The sequence below is a fragment of the Danio rerio genome, chromosome 8, assembly GCF_052040795.2.
Source record: "Danio rerio strain M-AB ecotype USA chromosome 8, GRCz13ab, whole genome shotgun sequence".
NCBI lineage: Eukaryota > Metazoa > Chordata > Actinopteri > Cypriniformes > Danionidae > Danio > Danio rerio.
The window spans coordinates 52,355,236-52,365,000 of NC_141028.1; the positions used below are offsets into that span (position 1 = coordinate 52,355,236).

The following is a 9,765-nucleotide window of genomic DNA, read 5'->3' on the forward strand; positions in this document are numbered from 1 at the left end:
TACAAGAAAAAGCAAGAATGAATGCATGTAGAAATGCTAAGTACACAAGCCACCAAATCCAGAATAATGTTCTTGAGGGCTTATCGAAGATGGCACAAAGTGAAATAATTAGACAAGTAAAACCTAGTCTTTAGTGTAATTGTAGATGAAACCAAATATTTAAAGAAAAAAGAGCAGATCTCTTTAGTTTTGAGGTACTATTACAATGCGGCCATCCAATCAAGTTTTTTACACTTTCAGTCAGCTGGTAAGATGATAGTAGACTGCCTTGAGAAACATGGCCTAGACTACAGAAAATAATCTTGTGGGGCAAGGCTATGACGGTGCAGCTGTCATGAGCGGTAAGCATTCTGGTGTCACGGATTAAAAACTGCATGATTTGCATTTTATAAGTGCTGTAATTTTGCTTAAATTTGGTTCTCGATGCTGAAAAATCAGCGCCTAAGTCAGTAAAATTTTTGCTCTTGTGCAGAAGCTTTATAACTTTGTATCAGGCTCATACGTTCATCTCAAGTGGCTTGCAGTTCAGAAGACCTATATTCACAGCAGCAGCCCAGGGAGTTCCAGCAGTTTTAAAAATTGCTGCAGGATATAGCACTTGAAAATAGAGGTGATATTTCAGTAGATGCAAAGGGCATTCTTTCTCAGATAGATGTACATTTCAGTAAACTATAGGTTGTCTTTTAAAAAGTGCTTGGTGATACCAAGTATCTTTCTGACATAATTCACCAGTATCATGACATTAGTCCAAGGAGAGATGATACTGCTTTTCGGCAGTAATTTCACTTTCATCATCCTCAAAAAACTGGCATTGAGAAGCAGCCATCGATATAGCATCCTCTTCAGAAACAGGTAACTGTAAAGTAGGGTTTTCAACTGAAGAAACAAGCTTCTCTCCTGATATATAATGTAAATTTATAACAAATTATTTTAATTTGGGCAAACTCAGCAGTTAACACATCCATCTTCTTAGCTAATGGATCCTTTGATCTTTTACTTATCACAGCACCTGCATCCACAGTATGCTTTTGTTTAGTTGTCACTTAACGTCCACCACGTGGTGTTGGTGGCGGCTCAACCAACAGCCCTTCCACCAAAGTTATTCTTAAAGTCCTTCTTTCCCAAGACAAAACTCAGCAATTCATGCAGGCATCCTCTCTAAGACACTCTGTGAGTCTTTTTTATTTTTATTTTAATTAAGGCGAAAACGCTCTATAATCAGTGAATCACAAGAACTGGCAACAGAGCAGTCACTCTTAATGTAGTCACGTACTGTTGTTAGAAATGACAACACAGCCAATAGCGCAGCCAGACGAACACACCCTTAACAGCTACAACATCGCAGAGGAACTGATTCATCAAGAAAGGCTCACATCCTCGTGAAACATAGATACCGCATCAAAGAGCATAATCACTCTCACTGCAGTACCCATGCATTCAGAGTAGTATATAGTAGCAACCCGGGCAAAAACACTCTATGGGCACAATTAAGCAGATGTGTAAATATAATAACCTTATATTTAAGAAACCTTAACTGAACCAATGCAGCCTCTGGAGGATGTATAGTCATGTAACACCAACAATTGAATTGTTACGAGGCTGATACTGGCTTTGCTGTGTCTACCTTTGATATTCTCTGACCTGTAATACATATGCTCGAGAAGATTATAAGGACAGTTTGCAGGAAGTTACAGTGTTAAATAGGAGAAGATCCTGAATCTCGGATTCGTTCTTCGTACGAAGATTACTCAGTAGCTGGATTTAGATGTTGACGATTTGACATGATCCAGGATCATTTCGTTCTTCAAAACTCATCTGAGACTCGTTGTCAAAGTAACAGTTCTGGTAGCTCAAACCTGCGTAGGAGCAGGCTCATTTTATATAAACAGGATTAGATTAGGTCAGTACAAGCAAAGATAATACTGAAAGCAAGTGCCAAATGCTGATAATTTCTTACAGTAGTTATATACACTTGGAAAAAATAGTATATATATACACGCCTATCTACTTATAACTAAGGGTTAACACATTTGATCAACTGTTGTAAAGGATGCTGCACTCTGATTATTTCTGTATTTTTTATAGTTTGATCATCCCAGCCATTGAGGACGGATCTGTCCCTGTCAGAGAGAGATGTATAAATGATAACACTAGTGAGCAGTTTATGAAGGCCATATCGCTAGCACCAACCGTATCTGCAGACTCTGTTGGTTCTCTCCCTGATTTGTTTAACTCTAAAGTTAAGAATTTCACAGATGACATTGCTACTGTATGTTTCCTCTGAGCCAAATAAGAAGAAAGAATCTCCTACCACAGCTATGCTGATGACACTTATCTACTTAGCCTTACTGCCTAATGACTACAGCCCCATTTACACCCTCTGATCATTCAGTAATGAAATTAACAGTTTAAACTTTCTTCAGTTAAACAAGGAGAAAACTGAATTTAGGAACAGAGATGAGGTTCTCAAGGTGAATGTGTACATTGGCTCTAAGGGTCAAAAAATAAGGTCAAGAATCTTGGTGTGACTCTGGACTTAGATAAAGTTCCAATAGTCATGTAAATTAATTACAGCATAAATAAAAAACTGCATACTCCACAAAACCCTCTCCACACTTTGGATCCAGGAGGAACAATGTGGATTTCATCCAGGCCGTGATACACTGGATCAGACCTATACCCTCACCAGGGTGCTTGAAGGTTCAAGGGAGAATGCCCAATCAGTCCACATGTTTTGTGGATCTGGAGAAGTCATTCAACCTTGTCCCTCATGGCATTCTGTGGGGGAAGCTCCAGGAGTATGTGGTAAGAGGCACTCTGTTAAGAGCTCTTTGTTCGCTATATGAACAGAGCAGGAGTTTGGTTCACATTGTCCGCAATAAGTCAGACTTGTTTCAGTGCATGTTGGACTATGACAAGGCTTTGTCACTTTAATAGTTTTTATGGACAGAATTTCTATGTGCAGCCTTGGGCCGAAGGGGGTCCAGTTCTGGGACCACAGAATTTTATCTCTGTTATTTGCAGATGATGTTTTTCTGTTGGCTTGGATGAGAATCAGCACCTCTACATCCGAGGTAATTGGTGCTCCACTGGAAAAAGGTGGCTTGTCATCTCCAGGTTGGAGAAAAGTCCTTACCCCAGGTGGATGAGTTTAGAGATCTTGGGTTTTTTTTTTCGAGTAAAAGAAGGATGGAGTGTAGGATTGACAGGTAGATCGGTACAGCGGCAGCAGTAATGCGGTCAATATACCAGTCTGTTGTGGTAAAGAAAGAGCTGTGCCGAAATGATAAGTTGTTTTTTATATGTCTGTATGTTTTGTGGTTGGCCACAGCTCTGCAGTTTATCTCACGTTTTAATAGTCTCTAATGCTGCGTTCACACCAAACACTGACCGTGCGAATAAATAGCCGCGTAAATATTTGAGTTTACTTGCTTCATTTGCACGTCAAACCTCACTTCATTCGTGCGTCAAATTCACTTCAGAACAGATGCGGATTCGCGTGATAGGCAGGGCTTCTGTTTGCCTGTTGACTCTAGCTTCGTTGCTAAATGGCTAACATAAATTTTATTAAGAAAATAACAGTGTTTATGTGCTTTATGAAGGCTGATAAACAGCGTTGGTATGTTTAGAGCCGTGTCTGAGTCCACTAGATCCTTTCAGAGATGCATCCAGCTCTCTGAGCTCATAAACTCCTCCAGAAACTTAACCTGGAGGATGGAGGATGGAGGCTTTCAGCGATGCTTCTGACTGAGCCCAGCCCAGTTTGATGAACTGTTGTGGGTGTCGGCTAGAGAATTTTCCCTGGGATACCAACAACAGGCGCTAAAACATAATCACGCCCCCACTAGAGCAAGCTCCTGATTGGTTAACTTGAGCGATTCGCGTTAAACGTTTGCATTGACTTAACATGTATACCAGTCACGCTTGATGCTCCTTCCGTGTCTGGCGTGAACACAGAATATCGCATGCTCAAACTCTAATGTGACCACAGCTTTATGCTGTCGTGCAGCACTATGAAAAGGGGTGGGATTAAACAAGCTTATTAGACATTTTTAAAAGCGTGCGATTGCTCCATGTTTTAAATTTGTCCAGAGAGGTCGTGTTTTGATCCTCGATTGGTCTCACGCAGTCAAGTGATGCAATTTCGCAGGTCAGAGTTCACCAAGCTTGAACCTTGCACCGCAGCAACCTGCGAAACTTGACGCATGACCTTGCGTTTCTTGTCTGACGCATTCGCATGCGTATAAATGGAAGTCTATGGGAGGAAAAGCCCAGTGTGACCGCAGCTTAATAGTTTTGAACACCTTGATTAGTTGCATCAGGTGTGTTTGAATAGGGTTTGCTCAAAACTGTGCTGTGGCTCTCCAGAAATTGAGTTTGAGATTGCTCCGGTTACTAAGGTAACCCTTGTTCTCTTGGGTGGGGATTTCTATGGGGATTTCATCAGAATCCAATCATCTGAAAGAGTATTTAAACGGGCCAATGAAATGCCAATGAGTTGGCAGTGTCAGCGTGCACAGCTGTCACTACTTGCAACTAATTTGGCAATAAAAGCGCAGCGCGTGCTAAGCTGAGCATCTTTTTTTTAGCTGAAGAGACTTACTTATCCCACTTCAACAGAAGTTTTACAGATTTAGATATATATTTTTTGGGAGTCCTAATGAGTCTAGTTAATTTCTAGGAATTTCATAATACAACAGTACTGTAGGGGATTAACCATGTAGGGGATCAACCTACGTTTTAAGATCGATCAGAGTTTATTAGCTCATTTCAATGAACCGGATCTTAAAGATCTTAAATTGAGTCAGATTGAATCAGATTAAAAGATTCACACTTTATCTACCATATTTGTCCTGCTAATAGAAGACATTGTATCTTACCAATCTTGTAAATATTATTTAAGTGGCCAGTGATAATAAGATAACACAGTATTGGGTTACCTTTTTAGAAGGTAGCAAGATCTACAGCTCGAGGAATGGACACAGTTCTTTCAAAATAAGAACAAATATTTATTGAGCTACACTACGATACATGAAACTTACTACATAATAAGCAATCTTTTACTGCTTAAGATCAATCTGCACCAGATCAGCAAAAGACATCGTTTGTTTGTTACTTGCGAATTTGCTGGAGCTTAGAAGTCTTGAGCTTCTCTTGCCGATTGGCCTCAGGGAAACACAGCGCTCCTGATTGGCTGGTGACTCGCTTTGATGACACACATTGATTCACACACTCGTGGATGGCTGTTGTCCTTGGTTACCGAGGTAACAGACTGCTGAGAGTCGGTTTGCGGAAGTTCGTGCAGTTTTGGCAGTCCCAAAACTTAAGCAGTTTACATGGAAAGTTATTGGTGACCCAATCGGCGCGGTGTCCGGGTAGGCAAGAGGGGGCAGATAGCAACAGCAAGCATGAGCCAGCTAATGCAAAAAGCAACGTTTCTTTGTTGCAGAGTGTTTTTAAGTGACCTGGTTTGGTCCATCTGGTCTTCCAGTGAGCAGTTGCCATGAAGGGCGGGGCCACGCCCCGTACCATTGTAATAAGGGTCAATTATTACAGACTGCACATAGATTTCACATGGTAGGTTTGTAACTATATTACATCAAATGTTACAAGACGAATACTGTTTGTACTACTAAATTTTCATTTAAACCAATGTACTGCAAATGTTACTAGCTTTCGTTCAATACCAGACATCATACAGATCATTTTAATCTGCTATAAGGGTTAAAACAACACATTGATTAACTTGGTTGGTTGGAATAAACACAGCATATAAGGAAAACTATGGCATACTATTCAAAAGATACTCTGCCTTAGTTCTAAAATTTTAAAAGATTGTCTTTCATATGCATTAATTTCTTCAAGAGATCTCTGTCTCTTCGAAATGGCAGGGTGTCCCATATGACCATGACCAGGAATCATTTAAAAGTCTCGTGAAGCGGTTTCGGCTGAAAATCCTGTACAACCCCATTGTTGGGTTTAAATCATTTACTAATTTGGCTGAACATCACCCTGTGCCCAAAGTATTGGTCAAAACAGTCTAAATCAATTGGCGCTCTGTTATCGTGATGGTTTAAGCACTCAAGCTAGTTTAATGATTGATACAATTTGGCGCTCAGTTTTCAAGCCTGATTCGAACTGGTTTTAAGTTCTGGAACATTCTTTGCATTGAGTTCCAACAGTTCGTTGGGAAAGTGTGCAGTCCCAATAGGGAAGACGCTGTAGAGGCCACCTGCTGCCCAAGTGGGGAGACCTGGTGGCAAAAAAGACATATGGACTAGCCCTGATAAGGGGAGTACACATATGAAATAAGATGGTTAGCGGTAAGGGAAGACGCAGGTGAGGGGGGACTGCATCATGGCTGAGTAAGGATGTGGGACACCAGCGGGTATCACACATAGCGGGCACCTATACCCAGAATGTGGGCTGACCAGCAGGCATACCAACAACGTAATGGGCCAGCAGCTGACTCAGATGCTGGGGGCCTCGGAGGAATCTCTGCAGGCTTCGCCAAGCAGGGAACTTTACTGACAGAGCGAGAAAGCGCACGTATCCCTGTGTTAGAGAGAATGGTGCAGCAAGCGTGTTACAACACCTTCACCAAATTTCCTCAATCACCAAGAGTTTCCAAACACCCTTGAGGACCCGCTTCACTCGCAGATTATAAAACCTTACAAATGTGTTAGGTGTCGCCCAGCCTGCAGCTCTACAGATGTCTGGAGTGGGGACACGGCTTGCCCTGGCTTTGGTAAGCGAGGGAGATGGCATTCATTTTCCAGTGGGCCAACCTCTGTTTTGATACAGCACTTCCCTTCTGCCGACCAGCATAACAGACGAAGAGCTGCTCAGATGATCTAAAACTCTGAGTGCGGTCCACATAAACTCGCAACATGCAAACTGGACAGAGTAATGAAAGTGCTGGGTTATCCTCCTCTGTGGGCAGCACTTGCAGGCTCACTACCTGGTCCTTAAACGGTGTGGTAGCAACCATATATCCTGGCCGGGGTCACAGGACAACGTGAGTGTAAGCCAGACTGAATTCCAGGCATGAGTCACTAACCGAAACTGCCCCCAGGTACCCGACCCTCTCAATCAATGCCAACACAGCAAACAGAGCTGTCTTCAGGGACAGAAATATTAAAGATAGTGAATTGAGGCATTACAACGGATCTCTTTGCAGGCTTGTGAGAACGAGCGCGAGATCCCAAGAAGGCATGAGAGGGGGGCGGGTGTATTTAATTGCCTAATGCCTCCGAAGAACTGGATAATGAGGTTATGCCTTCCCACAGTGATGCCAGCCACCGCATCATGGTGAGCGGAGTTGGCCGCCACGTAAACCTCAAGCGTGGAGGGTGACAGCCAGCGCTCCTGCCTATCCTGAAGGAGAGAAAGCACATCGCCGATCTGGCAAGTTCAGGGGTCTTCTCGGCGAGAAGTGCACAACTAGGTGAATAGACTCCACTTCAGGGCGTAGGCGCGCCACATAGAGGGGGCTCTAGCCTGATTGATGGCATTAACTACCGTCATCGATTGGTTTCCCAAGTTTTTCTTGCTACGTCCCACACGGGAAGGTTCCAAAGATCTGGGCAATGATGCCCTGTCCCTGATAGAGAAGGTCCTCTCTCAAGGGGATCTGCCAGGGGGGCGGCTGTCGCGAGCAGGAAGAGTTCTGATATCCATGTCCAGTTGGGCCAGAGAGGCGCAACTAGCAAGACCTGCTACTTATCCTCCCTGACTTTGCACAGTAACTGCACAAGCAGGCTCACTGCGGGAAACACATATTTGCGCTTGCCCCGAGGGCAGTGCATCCGTGCTGAGGGAGCTCTCGATCAGGAAAAAAAACACTGACAATGAGCGTTCTCGGGGTAGGTAAACAGGTCGACCTGGGCTTTCTCGAAGCACGTCCATATGAGCTGGACAGACTCGGGATAGAGTCTCCACTCTACTGGACAAAAAGGCTGCCGTGGGACGCATCGGCTGCACGGTTGAGCTCACCTGGAATATGAATGACGCGCAGTGATTTGACTCCAGAGGAGCATACAAAATTATATATATGTTATAATTATATATATGTTGTGCATTTATGTCTTGTGCTGTGTAATTTAAGGTTGTGATGTACAGTATGTCATTTGTGTTTTGTTGTCTACAGAAGTAGAGGTACAGTGCAAAAAATGAAAAGGGCCAAGTCAGATGATAAAGTAAGGATGGAGGGATATCTCCATAGAGTTTGGGAGTAAGTATATGTGAGGTGCAAACTTTTCAAGATGGGCGGTCACAATGATGGCCATTTTGAAGTCTGCCATCTTGGATCTAACTATTTGGTGCTTTCGACTTTATGCAGCGCTGCGCAGATCGATCGAAATCTGTCTTAAAGCGGTGCATTTTGGTTAAAAATTTTGCCCAGATTGATGCTGCGCTGACGCCACGTTACTGTCACATGTGGCATTAAAGTACAGTGCTCTGAGATCAGATGATTCAGACCGTGCTGCTTCTGAAGAGCGACTGCACGAGCCCTGATTACGACACCAATATTACACGATTGGCCGAGTTCACCGCATGACAACAACCACGTGTGTTTCGGGTTTATTATTGGACAACTTTCGATTCACAAATTTCAAAACAAACAATTAACTTTTTATATATTCTCTATCTTGTACACATCATGCTTATTAAAAGACTACAAATATTTTACTGCAGTAATCATGTTTTGGTAAATAATCTGGTTATAAAGGCTAGATTGTTTGCACATACATACATACATATATATATATATATATTAGCAATGTCCTTTTGTTCAATCTTTTTGGATTAAAGTGCTTTTTTGAAAATGCTTTCATTATCCAAAATAATCTTAATTATTGTTTTAGACTTAATCAAAACACCTTGTTTTGGGTTTTACATTAATATATTTTGGAAAGTTTTACATCTATAAATGTAAATAAACGTAAAACCCTTTTAGCAAATTAAAACAAGAAGTATTAACCTAAAGAGGAATGTTTAAACTCCTGTATTTAATAGGCCTGTTCGTTTTTATGTTTATACACCGTCCCATTTCTCCTTATTTCTCTCATGCACTTGTTATACATTTAATTTATAATTCCCTTATTATTTAAAAATGAACTATAGTTTGTAGAGACTGTACTTTTATTTGTAAATCTTTTGTTGTTATTAATAATAAAAAATTAATTATGATGACGCTATGTGATCGGTCAAATGCAGGGCCGGCGCGTCCATAGAGGCGACCTAGGCGGCCGCCTAGGGCGGCAGTAAAGAGGGGGCGGTGTGCACAACACCCCCCTTACCACCTGCGCCCTCAGTTATGTCCGCGACACCTCCCTCAGCACCCATGTCCTCAGATATATTCGCGCATAGGCAACAGAATAGAGAGGGCAGGGCAGCATCAGTGAAACCTCCATTAGCACCCGCATGTCCTCAGTTAAATCTGCGCGTAGGGCAGCAGATTAGAGGTCCGCAACACCCGCGCGTCCTCCGATATTTCGGCATATAGGGCGGCAGTATAGAGAGGGCAGCGTCGGCGACACATCCCTCCCTCCCTAAGCACCCGCGCATCCTCAGTTATATCCGCTCATAGGGTGGCTGAAGAGGTCCGCGACACCTCACTTTATTTTCATAACCGGTCACTTTTGTTTTCACATTGGGATTGAGGGCGGCGTGATCGTCCTCTGCCTAGAGCGGCAGTTCAGCTTGCTCCGGCCCTGGTCACATGACTGCAGCAACTTTAACCCCCGAAGTAGAAGTCTGCAT

The 9,765-nt window shown here is 42.8% G+C and overlaps 1 protein-coding gene and 1 pseudogene across 2 annotated transcripts in view; both read left to right on the forward strand.

Moving 5' to 3' along the window:
* grk5l (G protein-coupled receptor kinase 5 like) overlaps window positions 1–9,765 on the forward strand; it is a 785,510-nt gene that overhangs the window by 334,110 nt on the left and 441,635 nt on the right. The gene's annotated exons all lie outside the window — the stretch shown is intronic.
* The window catches only part of LOC147835782 (uncharacterized), a 13,921-nt pseudogene continuing 4,245 nt past the window's right edge, over window positions 90–9,765 (forward strand). The window contains exon 1 of the transcript XR_015497371.1: window positions 90–99. The product of XR_015497371.1 is annotated as an uncharacterized LOC147835782, transcript variant X1 (transcript). The remainder of the gene's footprint in view (window positions 100–9,765) is intronic.